Source organism: Pongo abelii, chromosome 14 (assembly GCF_028885655.2).
Source record: "Pongo abelii isolate AG06213 chromosome 14, NHGRI_mPonAbe1-v2.0_pri, whole genome shotgun sequence".
Taxonomy (NCBI): Eukaryota; Metazoa; Chordata; class Mammalia; order Primates; family Hominidae; genus Pongo; species Pongo abelii.
Window position 1 is genome coordinate 66,201,962 of NC_071999.2, and position 18,651 is coordinate 66,220,612.

Consider the following 18,651-nt stretch of genomic DNA (forward strand, 5'->3'; position numbering starts at 1 on the left):
AGCATTTTTTCATGTGTCTTTTGGCTGCATAAATGTCTTCTTTTGAGAAGTGTCTGTTCATATCCTTTGCCCACTTTTTGATGGGGTTGTTTTTTTCTTGTAAATTTGTTGGAGTTCATTGTAGATTCTGGATATTAGCCCTTTGTCAGATGAGTAGATTGCCAAAATTTTCTCCAATTCTGTAGGTTACCTGTTCACTCTGATGGTAGTTTCTTTTGCTGTGCAGAAGCTCTTTAGTTTAATTAGATCCCATTTGTCAATTTTGGCTTTTGTTGCCATTGCTTTTGGTGTTTTAGACATGAAGTCCTTGCCCGTGCCTGTGTCCTGAATGGTAATGCCTAGGTTTTCTTCTAGGGTTTTTATGGTTTTAGGTCTAACATTTAAGTCTTTAATCCATCTTGAATTAATTTTAGTATAAGGTGTAAGGAAAGGATCCAGTTTCAGCTTTCTACATATGGCTAGCCAGTTTTCCCAGCATCATTTATTAAATAGGGAATCCTTTCCCCATTTCTTGTTTTTGTCAGGTTTGTCAAAGATCAGATAGGTGTAGATATGTGGCATTATTTCTGATTCATTGATTTTTTGAAGGGTTTTTTGTGTCTCTATTTCCTTCAGTTCTGCTCTGATCTTAGTTATTTCTTGCCTTCTGCTAGCTTTTGAATGTGTTTGCTCTTGTTTTTCTAGTTCTTTTAATTGTGATGTTAGGGTGTCAATTTTAGATCTTTCCTGCTTTCTCTTGTGGGCATTTAGTGCTATAAATTTCCCTCTACACACTGCCTTGAATGTGTCCTAGAGATTCTGGTATGTTGTGCCTTTGTTCTCATTGGTTTCAAAGAACATCTTTATTTCTGCCTTTATTTCGTTCTGTACCCAGTAGTCATTCAGGAGCAGGTTGTTCAGTTTCCATGTAGTTGATCCGTTTTGAGTGAGTTTCTTAATCCTGAGTTCTAGTTTGATTGCACTGTGGTCTGAGAGACAATTTGTTATAATTTCTGTTGTTTTACATTTGCTGAGGAGTGCTTTACTTCCAACTGTGTCGTCAATTTTGGAATAGGTGTGGTGTGGTGCTGACAGGAATGTATATTCTGTTGATTTGGGGTGGAGAGTTCTGTAGATGTCTATTAGGTCTGCTTGGTGCAGAGCTGAGTTCAATTCCTGGATATCCTTGTTAACTTTCTGTCTCATTGATCTGTCTAATGTTGACAGTGGGGTGTTAAAGTCTCCCATTATTATTGTATGGGAGTCTAAGTCTCTTTGTAGGTCTCTAAGGACTTGCTTTATGAATCTGGGTGGGAGCAAATGCTTTTAAAGCGCAGAGCTGTTTAGACTCCAGAAATGAGCAATACATATTTGGCATAATACAGCCTGCCATATGCTATACATAGTATGATACTGGATAATTGTTCTGAATTTTTTACACCTTTGTACCATTGACAAGCCTTCCACTAGTGTATATGAAATATACGCCCCTGCCCAATGGATGTTAGGCTTGATCACATGACTTCTCTTGGCCCCTGGAATGTCAGTGTGCATGATGTAGAAGAGGTTCAAAATGTGTTTGTGTGGTTTGGCTTATCTTCTAGTACTACTGTGACCCACCATGGAAAGAACATGCACCTGATAGTCACCGGTCATAAATGACAAACACAGTAAAAGGAAAAAAATCAGTGGTTGTGGTTGTAAGCCATTAATATTTGGGTTTTTTTTTCATGCAGCATTATGATGGTAATAGCAGATTAACATAGACAGTAAGATAATCATACAAATAAATGTAAGTTAAGATAAATTGAGATGTGTTTATGGATGCAAAATGCAATATGATTTTCAGTGGTGGGAAAGCATACATTTGATATGGGGAAATATTTGGGAAAAGCCAAGTTTGAGGTAAGCATTGAACAACTGCAACAGGCAGAAAATGTCATGGGAATTAATGAATACTTCAAGTAATCTGAAGCTTTGTAGGTGGTGCAGAATTGGTTCATCTTTCAGAAGCCTTTCTATGTTGGGAAACTGAATATGGTATTGACTTCCAAAGGGGGCATTAAAGTGTACCTGAGTGTGTTGACTCAGTCCAGTGCCCTCTGGACTTTCTGAAACCATCCCAGAGTCTTTCTAAAATCTTCTTCCCATCCGTGGAAGGGGACTGGTGGTAGATACCCTATGACCTGACGCCACTTGCTGATACTCTCCAGCATTCTGTAGTTAACCAATATAGCAGCCAAAGGCTTTCATCTGCTTCACCTGGAGAATCTTAGATTTTAGATTCTTTTAGATCCCTTTTAGATTTAACAATTATTTATTCCAAGCTTCTTATATGCAGTTTATTTTCTGTATATTTTCTCTCTTAATCTGCACAGAAACCTTCTGACATAGTGTTACCATCCCCATTTTACTTACAATAGATCTGAGGACCAGAGAGGTTAAAAGAAATGTTCAGGTCACACAACTACCTACTAAATGCCAAGGCCAGGACCCTGACTTGAACATTGGGCACCTGATCTACAATAGGAACCTGGTCTTATTAAAAATCTTTATGGGACTTTTCTAGAAGCAACTCCAAAGTATACAGGATGTTGTTGAGCACCTTTATATATAAAGTAATATTATGAAATCTAGGTTTATTTGGTAAACCTAACTTTTCTAGAGGAGGCTCCAGAAAGTTGCAGAGTAAGACTATCCAGAGCTAATCTGTGTTCACTGGCTTTACTTCAAGTTATTCTAGCCCACACACAGCTCTCAATTCACCTATGAAGTTATTGAAACTTGGCTTGAGATTTGAAACTTGGCTTTGAGATTCTCAAAGCATTTTTACAATTGGAGAGTAGAGAAAATTATTCAATGATTGACCTGATGAATCATTTTCTTCCCGGGGTTTTCAGTCTTCTCTTCTAGGAGTTTTATTCATTATATTCAAAAAGCTTTCACTCTTCTTTGCATCACAAATAATATCTTTCCCTATGCAGACTGTTATAAGCGTTATCTGTTAAAGCATACCTGGTAGAAACCTAAAACTGGAATTCAGTGCCTGGAAGCAGGGGGTCCTTTATAGATAGCTGAGGACTTTGAAATTAGTTTTTCCTTGTGATTCAACAGGTCTTAAATGTTGTCACCTTGATTTAATATTTATTGAGCTTCCACAAGGTGCTAAGCCTTCAAGATACTGAACAAATCCCATTTTTTTGATTAAGTTTTTACCTGATTTAATTTGTCTTATTTATATTTATTAAAGTCCCAGCAATGTTGTTACAGATGTACTCACAGATCTGTTTCACATGCAGCATGGTCAAATAACGAGGGAAAAAGGAAAACAAACACAGACTCAAAACAAATTATGAATGTTTTGTAGAAACAATAACTCATTCATTGATTTCATGAAACCTATGGCTTACCTTTTTCCTTGCACTGGTGAAATTATAGAGACTGACAATGCTTTGGTTTCCAATTTTTTTTAGAAGGTTAATAATGATATTTGAGACTATACCATCTTATTATTATGCTAATCAACAAAGCCACTCCAAGTCGTTTTTGAAAATAAACCTTCTTCATTACAAAAAATTAATAATAGTCTCAATTTTCCCATTCAGAATTTATCATCTTAATGTTGAATCATAACAACTTTTAATCTGAGGACAAATTACACAGTGATTTATAAACAGCAGTTATTGTCTTCTTAAAGGTCTTTCTCTTTATAGATAAGTTATAGCTAACTGCCATCAGTGGCTCTTCTGTGGAAATGTCTTGGGGGTCCCAGGCCTGCATTTGATGTCAGAGGAACAACAGGCAGTATTCAAAGTCAATAGAACTGAACATCCCCTGTTCAACAATGTGGAACTGAAGATCATTAACGGATTGAAAAATTACAAAACAAAGTTTCTAAAGATATTTGGAACACTGAGCATTCTGCATAATAATCCATGATAGGACTAGCAGTCAGTGTTCCATAGAATACCTGCTTTAAAATTAACTGGTGGCACTTTATTTTTAGAACCTGATTCTTTATTCAGTGTAGTTTGGGACAGGCCAGATGTTAGTTCAATGTCTAGTTCTTTCTCATTAAAGCTGTAGATGCCATAAAAAGAGAACTCCTTAGCCTGAAAAAAAAAAAAAAAAGAACTTATTGAAATGGTGCTATGTACCTTAGAAAATATAAAGAAAGTAGAAGCATTAATAGGAAAAGGATAAAAGTTAAAGTTCTATTATTTTTCTCCAGTGTTATAATTCTTCTCAGTATCCCAGTACATCATCTTGAAAACCCCTTACATAAATATATCCTATTTTAGAGGCCACTGCTTTAAATCTACTAGCTTGGTTTAGTAGTTTAGATAATCTGGAGAGATACCAAAACTTGTATTTGATATCACTGTATGGCTAAGCTCAGGTGTGTAATCATTCCTTTTGTTCCTAGAAGATGACTGTTACAGAAACTTAAATGTGACTACTTACATCCAAAAAGAAAATAAGTAACTGTCTCTTCCTGGGGTACAATTATTGTTAATTTTGCCAAAATTGTTGGCTTTGACTTTATTCCCATGATCAGGATTACTGTGATGCATTGATAATAGATGTTTCCAAAATTGAGCAAAAGACTTGAAACCATCTTGGACCATTAAAAAGTGCTGAAGGCAAACTAGATTTTACTTTATCTTTACTTTCTTTACCTTCTAGTTGCACCATGTTTTACATGAATAGTCAGCCACAGAGACAGAGAGCCAAGGGTGCAGTAGACCTGAAAGTGGGAATTTATGGACACATGATTTCTTTCCAGTCTGACTGGGTTGTCAGTTTCACTGGAGAAGATATTTGGGAAAGGCCCAGCTACTACGTAACTACCAAAGGAGATCATGCATTGGGGAATGGGAATGAAGTTTTTCTTGAGCTCTGCAGTCTTGCATCATGGCTCTCCAGATATGATTTTGATGAAATATTTTCCTCTTTAAGAACACTACATTAAGAGGAATATTTCCTTATTAATATGCCTTTAGTTACAAGTAATATTAATAGGTGTTAAGTGAGCAAGTATTTGTATGGCCACATGCATTTGGAAAAGAACTTGTTAGTCAAAGTTAACAGTCCTTCATAGGCTACTCTACACATTGCTCTCTGATAGAGGAATGTGCATGCATTTATCTTACAAAGTCAGCTAGTCAGCTCTTACTGGGTTTCAGAGTTGCTATCTGCTTAGATCTTACCAGAATAATGTTCCATGAAACATACTTTGAGAAATGCTGGTCCATAAGGATCACATTTCCAGTACAAGCCTCTTGAGGATGAGGGTCTAACAGAACTATTCCCAGTTTTGGTATTTCAGTTTTATGCAGCAGTTAGAAGGCATATTAAAACAAAACAATACAACAACTGAGCTGAGATCAGGCACTTAACACCCACAGATTTTATTTATTCATCAAGCATTTACTTAGTGCTCACTTGGTTTGTTTATCTCTATCTCACAGGATTCAAAGATGAGTGAAGCATAGCATCTTTCCTGCATAAACATTAAAAAAAGAACAGGAGAAAGTGAGAGAGAGGAGTCTTCTATCCACTTCTAAATAGAACAAAATGATATCTCAGTGCCCTTAACTTTGAAACTGAAACAGAGCTTGTAGATCATCTCATGATTTTGCAGCTTTAGAGAAAGCAAGCTGTGGGACTCATGGCATAGTGAGAAGCATTTTTGCCATGAGCGTCTGCATTAGGAAAATCTGGAGACTGCCCTCTCAAAGGGCTCCTTGGGCCATGGATCACTGCTCAGGGGATGGGAGGAGGCAAGTCTAGGAGGGCCTGCCTGTGAGCTCAGGTGAGATGCCCTTGAGGCCACTAGGGAGAAGGTGGGCCAGAGTCATTGATGGGATTTGAATAGTGAAGGGGTTAATAAGCCAATGAAATCTGGATTGCTCAACTTAATATAAGCACATAAGTACTGTGTGAGGAAAAACAAACTGTGGAGAAAATAGATTTTCCTCTGCTCTCATCCCACAACAATGAACACAGAAGACTTCTGTGACCAAATGTGGGTCCTCCCCTGCACCCCACACACCAAGCAAGCAATCAGTTCTGTGGTGGACACCAGCATTCGGTATCCTCCACTTCAATCCTGACACCATCTACCTGGAGATAGCATCAGATACCGCAGGTTATCTCGAAGTCGAGACTGCCCTCGACTTCGGATGCCAATCACAAGCCCCAGGTTGTTTTATCTGTGCTTCTGACTGACTGGCTGCAAATAGAAGTTCCCAAAATTCCCTTCCCCCGTTCGATTAGTTTGCTAGAGTGGCTCACAGAACTTGTTACAGGTAGTTAGACAGGCATGAGTGGGGCAGGAGAGGGTCCTCCCCCACCTACTAGGAATGTTGGGTGATGGTTTGACAATTATCACATTGCCTCTCTAAAAGTGATAAATTGCCAGCCGGTGCCAGGGAAAGGCCATTTCCTCATGGTCTACACCTGTTTCACTAAAGTGTTAATTGAATGCAGATGCCAGTGGGGAGCAAATTTCTGGGCATGCACATTAAGAGACAAAATGGCTGAGTATGATCTTCCAGGCACACTCCACTAGAAAAGGGAAGAAAAGCCTCAGATGGGCATGTGTACAACTTCCTAAACACACTGCATGTGCTCACTTCCCAAGCATAAGGAGGGCACTGTGCATGCAGGCCGCCACCCTAAGGTAGAATCATGGGAAAGGGGCCAGCCTATAAAGTCCTAGGATCCAGGTTAAAGACCACACTTGTTCTTCAAGTCACATGCTTGGGTCTCTTCCAAGCATACTTTCCTTTCTTTTCTGTTCTAAAGCTTTTTAAAATAAGCTTCCACTCCTGCTCTGAAACTTGCCTAGGTCTCTTTTTCTGCCTTTGCCCCTCAGTTGAATTCTTTTTTCTGAGGAGGCAAGAATTGAGGTTGTTATAGACCTGCATGGAGTCACTGCTGGCAACTCGGATACCTTCCACGGGTAACAAACTCAGGGAAACACTTAGGTTTACAGGTTTATTGCAAAGAACATAACAAAGGATGTAGATAAAGACATGGGGCGGGCAAGGTATAGGGGAAGGTGCATGGAGCTTCCATGCCCTCTCTGGGCATGCCACCTTTCAGGAACCTCCATGTGTTCAGCTGTCCAGAAGCTCTGTGAACCCTGTCCCTTTGGGTTGTTATGGAGGTTTCATTACACAAGAATGATTAATCAAACCATTGGCCGCTGGTGATCAACTCAACCTTTAGCCCTTCTCCATTCCCTGGAGGTTGAGGGGAGGAAAAGTCCCAACCCTCTAATCCTGCCTTAGTCTTTCCAGTGACCAGGCCTCATACTGAAGCTACTTAGGAGCTGCCAGCCATCAGTCAATTGATTAGCATACAAAAAGATATCACTTTGGGTATTCTAAGGATTTTAGGAGTTGTATGTGAGAAAATGGGGGAGAAGACCAAATAATTATTTTACAATATCACAAGTACTCACAGTCTGGTGAGATATGGGAAACCCAGATCTCTTAGACCAATAATCTCAAGAAAAGATTATAACGTGTCCTTATATTTAAAAAAAAATTTAAAAATTGGGGGGAGGAGAATGTAAGAAAAAATTTCTGAATTTCACAGAGAGGCTTAGCCTTGACACATGCTGGCCATGTTACTGAGCATGCTACATTAAGGTCTCTATGTATAAATGCTTTTTTTCATTTATTACAAAGGTCTAAGACTTATCCTCATATGTATTGTGGAGATTAAATGAGATACTTCACATAAAATTAACAAACACATAGTAGATATTTGGTAACCATTGGTTTCCTTCTTCAGACATGAAATAGTCTGAAGCTATGATTAAAGTGATCATAGCTGACTGATTTCTTGATGTGAGAGAAATGGTAGGCTTTCTTTCGAAGATGGGAGAAACTTTAGAAGGATCAGCTGGTATGTAGCAAGGAGCTACACTAAGGTTGGAGGAGAATTACAAGGGCAGGGGAGGTGGGATGAGGTTGTGAATTATACCCAACCACCAATGGTCAAAGCACACTTATTTATTTCTTAGGAATTTGTAATCAGAACCAAGAGAGATCATTCTCTGACATAGTAGCAGAAAATATAATATCTAAACTTAGAACTATTGGGATCACTTTCTGTACCTGGGTGACTGGAGAAGCAGAGGAGGCGACTCTAAAGAAAGAGAGGGAAGAATTAGCCACGCCCCCCACCAAAAAAAAAAAAAAAAAAGAGTCCAGATATGAAAGCCAGCCTAAGTCCCTGCTTCTATTTGTTTCTAGGGATCAGATGTGTTCTCTCCTTAGCTTGTGTAATCAAATCCCATACCATTACACCAAATTTCTACATTTAAGCGTAAACTATTTTGAATGGACCTCTAGTACTTCTTACCCAAAGACCACAGAGCAGGAAATTAAGCAGCTTCCACAATTTATAGCACTTTGAAGATTGTAGCAGGTAATTCACACTCTGGACCCTCACCTTGTGAAGAGGGTGATATGGTTTGGATGTGTTTCTCTTCCAAATCTCGTGTTAAAATGTGATCCCCAATGTTGGAAATGGGGCCTGGTGAGAGATGCTTGGGTCATGGGGGCAGATCCCTCATGGCTCAGTACTGTCTTCGAAATAATGAGTGGGTTCTTGCTCTGAGTTCATGTGAGATCTGGTTGTTCAAAACACTGTGGCGCCTCCCCGGCCCTTGCTCCCTCTGTCTTGCTCCCACTCTCACTGAGTGACAGGCCTGCTCCCCCTTCACATTCTTCCATGATTGGAAGCTTCCTGAGGCCCCCACCAGGAGCAGATGCCAGGGCCATGCTTCCTGTATGGCCTACAGAACCACGAGCCAAATAAACCACTTTTCTTTATAACATATGTTATAAGGTATTTCATTATAGCAATGCAAAAACAGGCTAACAGAGGGGAGAATTTTAACAAGGGCAGAATTTTAACAAGATGCATAATGGACTTCCCAGAGCAGTCAATAATTTTAGTTCTTAAGTTCTGTGAGTAAAGAATTGGTTATACCTTCATGTATGAACGATTCTTTAGATTCCTGCTGCCAACGGAGAAGATTCAGTTTAATCAAAGATTTTCTGGACTCAAAATCATCGGAGCATAATTGTAATTGTCATAATAGCTCTATTATTCCTTCTGTTGAAAAACCTTAAGGCATTCTTCCTCACCAAAACACAGTGGCCTTCCTTAATAAAATACTCTGCTTACTTCCTTTTCCATCTGGCAGTAGTTGTTTTGGGGACGGGACTCAACAGGCCCAGTGAGAATGCACAGCAGCTTTTGCTTAGTCCTAATTTACTTGATTGGATCTAAAATGTAGAATAAAAGTTTGTACAATCAATATTTTCAGTTGACTCTTAACCTTTATTCACTTCTACGTTTTCTTGAAACTTCCATTTCAAAGGAAGGGAAATGCAAACCTTTAATGGTCACAGTGGTCAGGCCTCTCCTCTTCCCACCGCCCCGCACTGCAAGTGGCCAGTTCACCCTGGGCATTTTGGGCAAAGGCAGTTTAGAGAGGTCCTCTAAGCCCCACCTGCTGCTCTGTGCATTAGGGTCAAACCTGGTGTCATGGCACTTTCACTGCCTAGCCAACTCAGGGCGGAAGTCACCTGGTATCTGGTCTAGATGCTCCTCATGCCCCCAGATTGCCCTGTCCAAGCACTAGCTTTAACCTTTTAGAGAAATAAAATCAGTCATCGAACAGTGTCATCAGAGAATGAGAGAAAAAGTGAAATCAGAGCAAAACCAAAAGGATTTCAGAAAGGGGGAAAAAAAATAATTTCCCTGGCTAAGCCATTTTCAACTGATTGCACAAAGATAGCTTAAATGTTCTTACTTATCTGATTTAAAAGAATTGAAGGAGAAGGCAAGGGGCACTTCTTGATATTTCCTGATGAGGAGTGAGCCCACCTCTTAGTTCAGGGTCTTCCCTTAAATTGCCTGTGGCAGTTTTTTTTCAGAAATATGGTTACTACAAGATGATTGTGTCAGAGGTCATATGTTTCGGTTTTGTGATTTCTTCTCTAAGCCTTCAAATCATTCTGGAATTAACAGAATGGACTAAGCAAAAGCTGCTGTGCCTTCTCACTGGGCCTGTTGAGTCCCGTCCCCAAAACAACTACTGCCAGATGGAAAAGGAAGTAAGCAGGGTATTTTATTAAGGAAGGCCACCTCCAATGTCACTGTGTTTTGTTTCTCTGAGCTACTTTAGGGAATAATCTTAATGTTTTCTATATTTTGTTTTGGGGATACATGTTTAAAAATTCATTTATTAAGTTCGTATCTTGTGAGAGGCACTTTTCTAGATTCTGGGGATAAAACAGTGAACAAAGATGGGCGATATCTTTGTTCTCAAATGCTTACATTCTAGAAGAGGCAAACAAGCATATAATAAAAAAGTAGGTGTTAAATGTTTTTTCACAGAATTATGATTAATCAATGTGATAAAGTGACCTCATGGCTGAATTAGGTTATCACCCTTCTCAGAATAGGTGACATAAATCAAGATCTAAAAGAAGAGTTGGAAGCAGCCACACAAAGACCTTGAATCAAGTCATTCCAGGCACAGGGAGCAGCTAGTGCAAGGCACTAAAACAGGAATAAACTGGCCGTGTCCAAGAAACAGCAAGAAGATGGAGCACAGTGGGTGAGAGAGAAGCATGAGCAAGATGAGACAGACTGGTAGGCAGGGAGCAGGGTTGTATAGGGCTTACCAACCAGATTAAGAAATTGGGATTTTATTCAGGTGCAATGGGAATGTCTTAGAGTGTTTTAAATAGAATAATGATATTAATTTGAATTATGTTATTTTATTTTAAAAATAACTCTGCTTCTTTGGTGGGTGGATTATAGGAAAGTAAGCAGGGAAACATAGAAACCAGCTGGGAGGTCTTTTAATGGTTCGCCCTATAGGTAATAACAGCCTGAACAATGATGTTTATGGGAAATGTGGAGTATATATATAGGCTGTGGATATGCGTTTGAGGCTGAATTGATAACATTTGTCCATGTATTACATGGCGTGTGTGTGTGTGTGTGTGTGTTTGTGTGTGTGTATGTCCGTGCATATGTGAGAATACATACACTTTGGGAAGGATAGAGTCAAGAGATGAACAAAGATAATTTCTGGACATCTTGCTTGAACACTTGGGAGACTTTTGGCATTAATTACTCAAATGGAAAAGTTGAGGGGGAAATAAGCTTGGTGGACACAGATGGTAAGAAATCAAGATTTTGCTTCTGAGACATGCCTATTACATATCTAATTTAGAATAAAATAAGTATGGAATTATAGGAGAGAAAAATGTGAGACTCATTAGAATCAAGATGGAGTTCCAAACCATGAGACTAAAAAAGAAAACAGAAATAATGGGTCTAGGAAAGAGTATCGGGAACCAACATTCATTCATTCATTCATTCATTTATTTTCTTGAAACCAAAGGTTTCCAATCAGGTTGCCTGACTGGTCTTTATTTATATATAAATATATAGATTTCTTTTTTCCTCATTTGTACAAATTTGAGGACAAGTGCAGTTGTGTTACATGCATCTATTGCATGGTGGTGAAGCCTGGGCTTTCAGTGTATTTGTCACTCAAATGTGTATGTACATTGCACTCTTTAGGTAATTTCTCATTACTCATCCCCCTCCCATCCACCCACCCTCCTAAGTCTCTGATGTCTGTTATTCCATACTTGATGTCTGTGTGTTTACACTATTTAGCTCCCACTTATTAGTGAAAATATGCATATTTAACTTTCTGAGTTATTTCACCTAGGGTAATAGCTCCTAGTTCCATCCAAGTAGCTGCAAAAGACACGAGTTCATTCTTTTTTATTGCCAAGTAGTATTTCATGGTATATAAACATGCCACATTTTGTTTATTCAATCATCCATTGATGGACACTTGAACACTTAGCTTGATTCCATATCTTTGTGATTGTGAATAGGGCACTGACATTTAGAAGTCAATTAGAAGTGAATTGAGACTCAGCCAAGGAGACAGAAAAGGTGTAGTCAGTGATGTTAGCAGAAAGCCAGGAGAGACCAGCCTTACACAATCCAAAAAAAATATATATATATACCATAAAAGGAAGTCAAATATATCCAAATCCATAAAGGTCAAGAAACTACAAAGAAAAGCTAGTATTGGCTATATACTATACAGTCCATTGCCGGATCATCTGGTAGTTCTATTTTTAGTGTTCTGAGGAAACTCCATGCTGTTTTCCATAATGGCTATACTACTTTACATTCCTATCAGCTGTGCCTGAATGTTTCCCATTCTCCACATCCTCACCATCATTTGTTATTTTTGTTCTTCTGATTAGAGCTATTCTAATTGGGGTGAGATGATATCTTATTGTGGTTTTGATTTGTATTTCCCTGATGATTAGTGATCAATTGCATATTTGAATGTGAGATGCAAACAGAGGCTACCACTGGGTATATTAAAATTTACCCCCAAAACACCCCCAAAAACAAAAGACAAAACAGGAAATAATGGCAAAACATCAACTAAAACAAAAATAGTAGGTACTGAGTCAATGGAGATGAAAATAGAGTTCTGGGTTAGTGGGGCTGCCATTTTCAAAACCAAGGAGGGAGGGTAGTGGAGCCAAACATGAGTCATTCAAGGCTTGGTGAGTGTCTCTGGAGAGGGATCAACTCATGAAGACCTCACTTTTATCTTTTTAAAAAATATTCAGAGAGGGTTCTTGATTCCAGTACAGTAGCTAATGTGAAGACTTCCCCCTGCCTTTCTTGCTGATTATATCAAATTCATTAAGATGCCTTGATTGTAGGACAAAACACTCAATTTATCAGCTAATAAGAAAGAGTGATACATGCTAATTAAACAATGACACAGTGTTTTATTTTCAAAGCTATAATTATGTCGTATACTCATTGAAAGTGTTTTTTTAGACCAATTTGCTCATGGTATTAAAAAAAAAATCACTCTTGTGTATACCTAAAACTAACAATTACATATAAAGAGAATTGGTTAAATATTTTTAAAACTTCTTTACATTTGGAGTCTAACTCTTTCATATTACTTTTCAACTCAGCAAAGTCATCCATACTTTTGCACATGATATTATAACCTATGCCATTAAGAGCATTATAGCATTTCTTAAAAGCATTTTGAACTTTTCTTCCAAGTTACTAACTTATGAATTTTGAAGCTGCTGTTTTTATATTTGACTAATTTATAGCTTCATTTAACCTTACGGAATCATGCATCACTGAATATTAAACAGCTTCTGTTCAAAATCAGCATTAAATTTCTGACAAACTGATATTTTCTGTCTTAATGATAGTTTTACATGATTAATAGATATATCAGTCAGCCTCTTGTCGTGAAATTTCTTTCATTGACTTTGAGGAATTTTTCACTTTCTCTTGCCTTCAGGTGCATTGCTTGGCATGCAGTACCAAACAGTGCATAATTCATTTGAATTCATGACGATGAATACTGCTATGACCAAGTTTGCATATGCATGCACAGGCAATGGCAATTTATAATGACTTACATCTGGCCCACAACAATTATAAACTCCATTGGTTTCAAAAACGTTAAAATGTGAAAAAATGTACATTTTAAAATTAATATAACATGAATTTACTTCTTATATTCTGGGTCCTTTTGCATATGAGAGTTACACAGGAAATAACATATTAATTGTTTTATAATGGCATTTTTGCCTTATTTATCAATCATGTATTAGCTAATTTATGTAACAGAGACCCATATAGTCACTTCTTTTTTTTTTTTTTTTTCTTTTATTGTAATTATTATTATTATTATTATTATTATACTTTAGGTTTTATGGTACATGTGCCCAATGTGCAGTAAGTTACATATGTATACATGTGCCATGCTGGTGCACTGCACCCACCAACTCGTCATCTAGCATTAGGTATATCTCCCAATGTTATCCCTCCCCCCTCCCCCCAACCCACAACAGTCCCTGAAGTGTGATGTTCCCCTTCCTGTGTCCATGTGTTCTCATTGTTCAATTCCCACCTATGAGTGAGAATATGCGGTGTTTGGTTTTTTGTTCTTGCGATAGTTTACTGAGAATGATGATTTCCAATTTCATCCATGTCCCTACAAAGGACATGAACTCATCATTTCTTATGGCTGCATAGTATTCCATGGTGTAGATGTGCCACATTTTCTTAATCCAGTCTATCATTGTTGGACATTTGGGTTGGTTCCAAGTCTTTGCTATTGTGAATAATGCGGCAATAAACATACGTGTGCATGTGTCTTTATAGCAGCATGATTTATAGTCCTTTGGGTATATACCCAGTAATGGGATGGCTGGGTCGAATGGAATTTCTAGTTCTAGATCCCTGAGGAATCGCCACACTGACTTCCACAAGGGTTGAACTAGTTTACAGTCCCACCAACAGTGTAAAAGTGTTCCTATTTCTCCACATCCTCTCCAGCACCTGTTGTTTCCTGACTTTTTAATGATCGCCATTCTAACTGGTGTGAGATGGTATCTCATTGTGGTTTTGATTTGCATTTCTCTGATGGCCAGTGATGGTGAGCATTTTTTCATGTGTCTTTTGGCTGCATAAATGTCTTCTTTTGAGAAGTGTCTGTTCATGTCCTTCGCCCACTTTTTGATGGGGTTGTTTGTTTTTTTCTTGTAAATTTGTTGGAGTTCATTGTAGATTCTGGATATTAGCCCTTTGTCAGATGAGTAGGTTGCGAAAATTTTCTCCCATTTTGTAGGTTGCCTGTTCACTCTGATGGTAGTTTCCTTTGCTGTGCAGAAGCTCTTTAGTTTAATTAGATCCCATTTGTCAATTTTGGCTTTTGTTGCCATTGCTTTTGGTGTTTTAGACATGAAGTCCTTGCCCATGCCTATGTCCTGAATGGTATTGCCTAGGTTTTCTTCTAGGGTTTTTATGGTTTTAGGTCTAACATTTAAGTCTTTAATCCATCTTGAATTGATTTTTGTATAAGGTGTAAGGAAGGGATCCAGTTTCAGCTTTCTACATATGGCTAGCCAGTTTTCCCAGCACCATTTATTAAATAGGGAATCCTTTCCCCATTTCTTGTTTTTCTCAGGTTTGTCAAAGATCAGATGGTTGTAGATATGTGGCATTATTTCTGATGGCTCTGTTCTGTTCCATTGATCTATATCTCTGTTTTGGTACCAGTACCATGCTGTTTTGGTTACTGTAGCCTTGTAGTATAGTTTGAAGTCAGGTAGCGTGATGCCTCCAGCTTTGTTCTTTTGGCTTAGGATTGACTTGGCGATGCGGGCTCTTTTTTGGTTCCATATGAACTTTAAAGTAGTTTTTTCCAATTCTGTGAAGAAAGTCATTGGTAGCTTGATGGGGATGGCATTGAATCTGTAAATTACCTTGGGCAGTATGGCCATTTTCATGATATTGATTCTTCCTACCCATGAGCATGGAATGTTCTTCCATTTGTTTGTATCCTCTTTTATTTCCTTGAGCAGTGGTTTGTAGTTCTCCTTGAAGAGGTCTTTCACATCCCTTGTAAGTTGGATTCCTAGGTATTTTATTCTCTTTGAAGCAATTGTGAATGGGAGTTCACTCATGATTTGGCTCTCTGTTTGTCTGTTATTGATGTATAAGAATGCTTGTGATTTTTGCACATTGATTTTGTATCCTGAGACTTTGCTGAAGTTGCTTATCAGCTTAAGGAGATTTTGGGCTGAGACAATGGGGTTTTCTAGATATACTATCATGTCATCTGCAAACAGGGACAATTTGACTTCCTCTTTTCCTAATTGAATACCCTTGATTTCCTTCTCCTGCCTAATTGCCCTGGCCAGAACTTCCAACACTATGTTGAATAGAAGTGGCGAGAGAGGGCATCCCTGTCTTGTGCCAGTTTTCAAAGGGAATGCTTTCAGTTTTTGCCCATTCAGTATGATATTGGCTGTGAGTTTGTCATAAATAGCTCTTATTATTTTGAGATACGTCCCATCAATACCTAATTTATTGAGAGTTTTTAGCATGAAGGGTTGTTGAATTTTGTCAAAGGCCTTTTCTGCATCTATTGAGATAATCATGTGGTTTTTGTCTTTGGTTCTGTTTATATGCTGGATTACATTTATTGATTTGCATATATTGAACCAGCCTTGCATCCCAGGGATGAAGCCCACTTGATCATGGTGGATAAGCTTTTTGATGTGCTGCTGGATTCTGTTTGCCAGTATTTTATTGAGGATTTTTGCATCAATGTTCATCAAGGATATTGGTCTAAAATTCTCTTTTTTTGTTGTGTCTCTGCCAGGCTTTGGTATCAGGATGATGCTGGCCTCATAAAATGAGTTAGGGAGGATTCCCTCTTTTTCTATTGATTGGAATAGTTTCAGAAGGAATGGTACCAGCTCCTCCTTGTACCTCTGGTAGAATTCGGCTGTGAACCCATCTGGTCCTGGACTTTTTTTGGTTGGTAAGCTATTGATTATTGCCATAATTTCAGCTCCTGTTATTGGTCTATTCAAAGATTGAACTTCTTCTTGGTTTAGTCTTGGGAGGGTGTATGTGTTGAGGAATTTATCCATTTCTTCTAGATTTTCTAGTTTATTTGCATAGAGGTGTTTGTAATATTCTCTGATGGTAGTTTGTATTTCTGTGGGATCGGTGGTGATATCTCCTTTATCATTTTTTATTGCATCTATTTGATTCTTCTCTCTTTTTTTCTTTATTAATCTTGCTAGCAGTCTATCAATTTTGTTGATCCTTTCAAAAAACCAGCTCCTGGATTCATTTATTTTTTGAAGGGTTTTTTGTGTCTCTATTTCCTTCAGTTCTGCTCTGATTTTAGTTATTTCTTGCCTTCTGCTAGCTTTTGAATGTGTTTGCTCTTGCTTTTCTAGTTCTTTTAATTGTGATATTAGGGTGTCAATTTTGGATCTTTCCTGCTTTCTCTTGTGGGCATTTAGTGCTATAAATTTCCCTCTACACACTGCTTTGAATGCATCCCAGAGATTCTAGTATGTTGTGTCTTGGTTCTCGTTGGTTTCAAAGAACATCTTTATTTCTGCCTTCATTTCGTTATGTACCCAGTAGTCATTCAGGAGCAGGTTGTTCAGTTTCCACGTAGTTGAGCGGTTTTGAGTGAGATTCTTAATCCTGAGTTCTAGCTTGATTGCACTGTGATCTGAGAGACAGTTTGTTACAATTTCTGTTCTTTTACATTTATTGAGGAGAGCTTTACTTCCAAGGATATGGTCAATTTTGGAATAGGTGTGGTGTGGTGCTGAAAAAAATGTATATTCTGTTGATTTGGGGTGGAGAGTTCTGTAGATGTCTATTAGGTCTGCTTGGTGCAGAGCTGAGTTCAATTCCTGGGTATCCTTGTTGATTTTCTGTTTCATTGATCTGTCTAATGTTGACAGTGGGGTGTTAAAGTCTCCCATTATTAATGTGTGGGAGTCTTATTTATCAATCATGTATTAGCTAATTTATGTAACAGAGACCCATATAGTCACTTCTTAAAAACTAAATCAAAAAGAAAAAAAGAAACACACATAGCAAATCAGAATGTACTGAATTTCTAGATTATCTTATAGCTAAGAAGTGGCTATATGACAGTTCTGTCCATTGATATGTAAATTGATTTCTCCTGGATTTCTTGGCTAAGTTTTTACATTCCAAAGGGACATATGAGCTGATACAACCACCCATACCACTAATCTGACTTTGAACACAGACATGTTGTCTGGAGATGTAGTGCCATCTTGCAACCATTGGGTAACACCCGTGGAATGGGAGCCAATATAAGATGGCAGAACAGAATGATAACACAATAGGTTAGGAGTAGTTTCATTGGGAGGGAAATGAATCATCAGGAGTTCAAGACCAGCCTGGCCAACATGGTGAAGATGTTTAGTAGAGATGGGGATCTCTACTAGAAAAAAAAAATTATATATATATATGCATATGCTATAAGCTGGGTGTGGTTACATGCACCTATAATTCCAGCTACTTGAGAGGCTGAGGCAGGAGAATTGCTTGAACTCAGGAGGCGGAGGCTGCAGTGAGCAGAGTAGTTTCCATGAACAGATAAAGTATTTCCAGCAACTGCCTGTCTCTAGACTTTTTGTATGAGGAAAAGAAACTCTTATTTGTTTAAGCCTCTATTAGTTGGAATATATGTGCTTTGCAGCCAAACATTTTGCTAATACAACTTATATTGGCATACTCAAAAGTTTAGGTTTCTGCATTGGGTTTTCACTCTTAAATATAACCAAGTACTCTGATTATTTCCTTTTTTTTTCCGGAAACTGTTCTGAGTTACTAATTGGTTCTCATTTTTGGGGAGGTTTTCCTATACCAACTTGCTGTTCTCAGATTCTCCAGGTTTTGTCTGCGCCTTTCATCCAATTCTTAAGAATTGGCTACCAATTCAATTTTCTGTCATACTGATTGACACACCTGATTGAAAGCAGTAAAGTTAATCATTTCCAGAGCTGTTTTTTTAAATATACCTCTTAAATTCATTGCATATTGCTTGCTCACTTACAAGGAATAATCTCCCATAAAGGTGACCTCAATCTGAATACCAGTTTATATAAGAATATGGCTGAAACCTTTTTGCCTTTTCTGGAATACTGAGTGCTATGGTTTGAATGTGTCCTCCAAATTTCATGTGTTAGAAATAGAATC

At 38.2% G+C, this 18,651-nt stretch overlaps 1 long non-coding RNA gene across 1 annotated transcript in view; it reads left to right on the top strand.

Moving 5' to 3' along the window:
- LOC129049548 (uncharacterized) overlaps window positions 1-10,970 on the top strand; it is a 29,281-nt gene extending 18,311 nt beyond the window's left edge. The window contains exons 2-3 of the long non-coding RNA XR_008512716.2: window positions 5,451-5,794; window positions 10,408-10,970. This is a non-coding gene — a long non-coding RNA (uncharacterized LOC129049548). The remainder of the gene's footprint in view (window positions 1-5,450; window positions 5,795-10,407) is intronic.
- The last annotated feature ends 7,681 nt before the right edge of the window (window positions 10,971-18,651 follow it).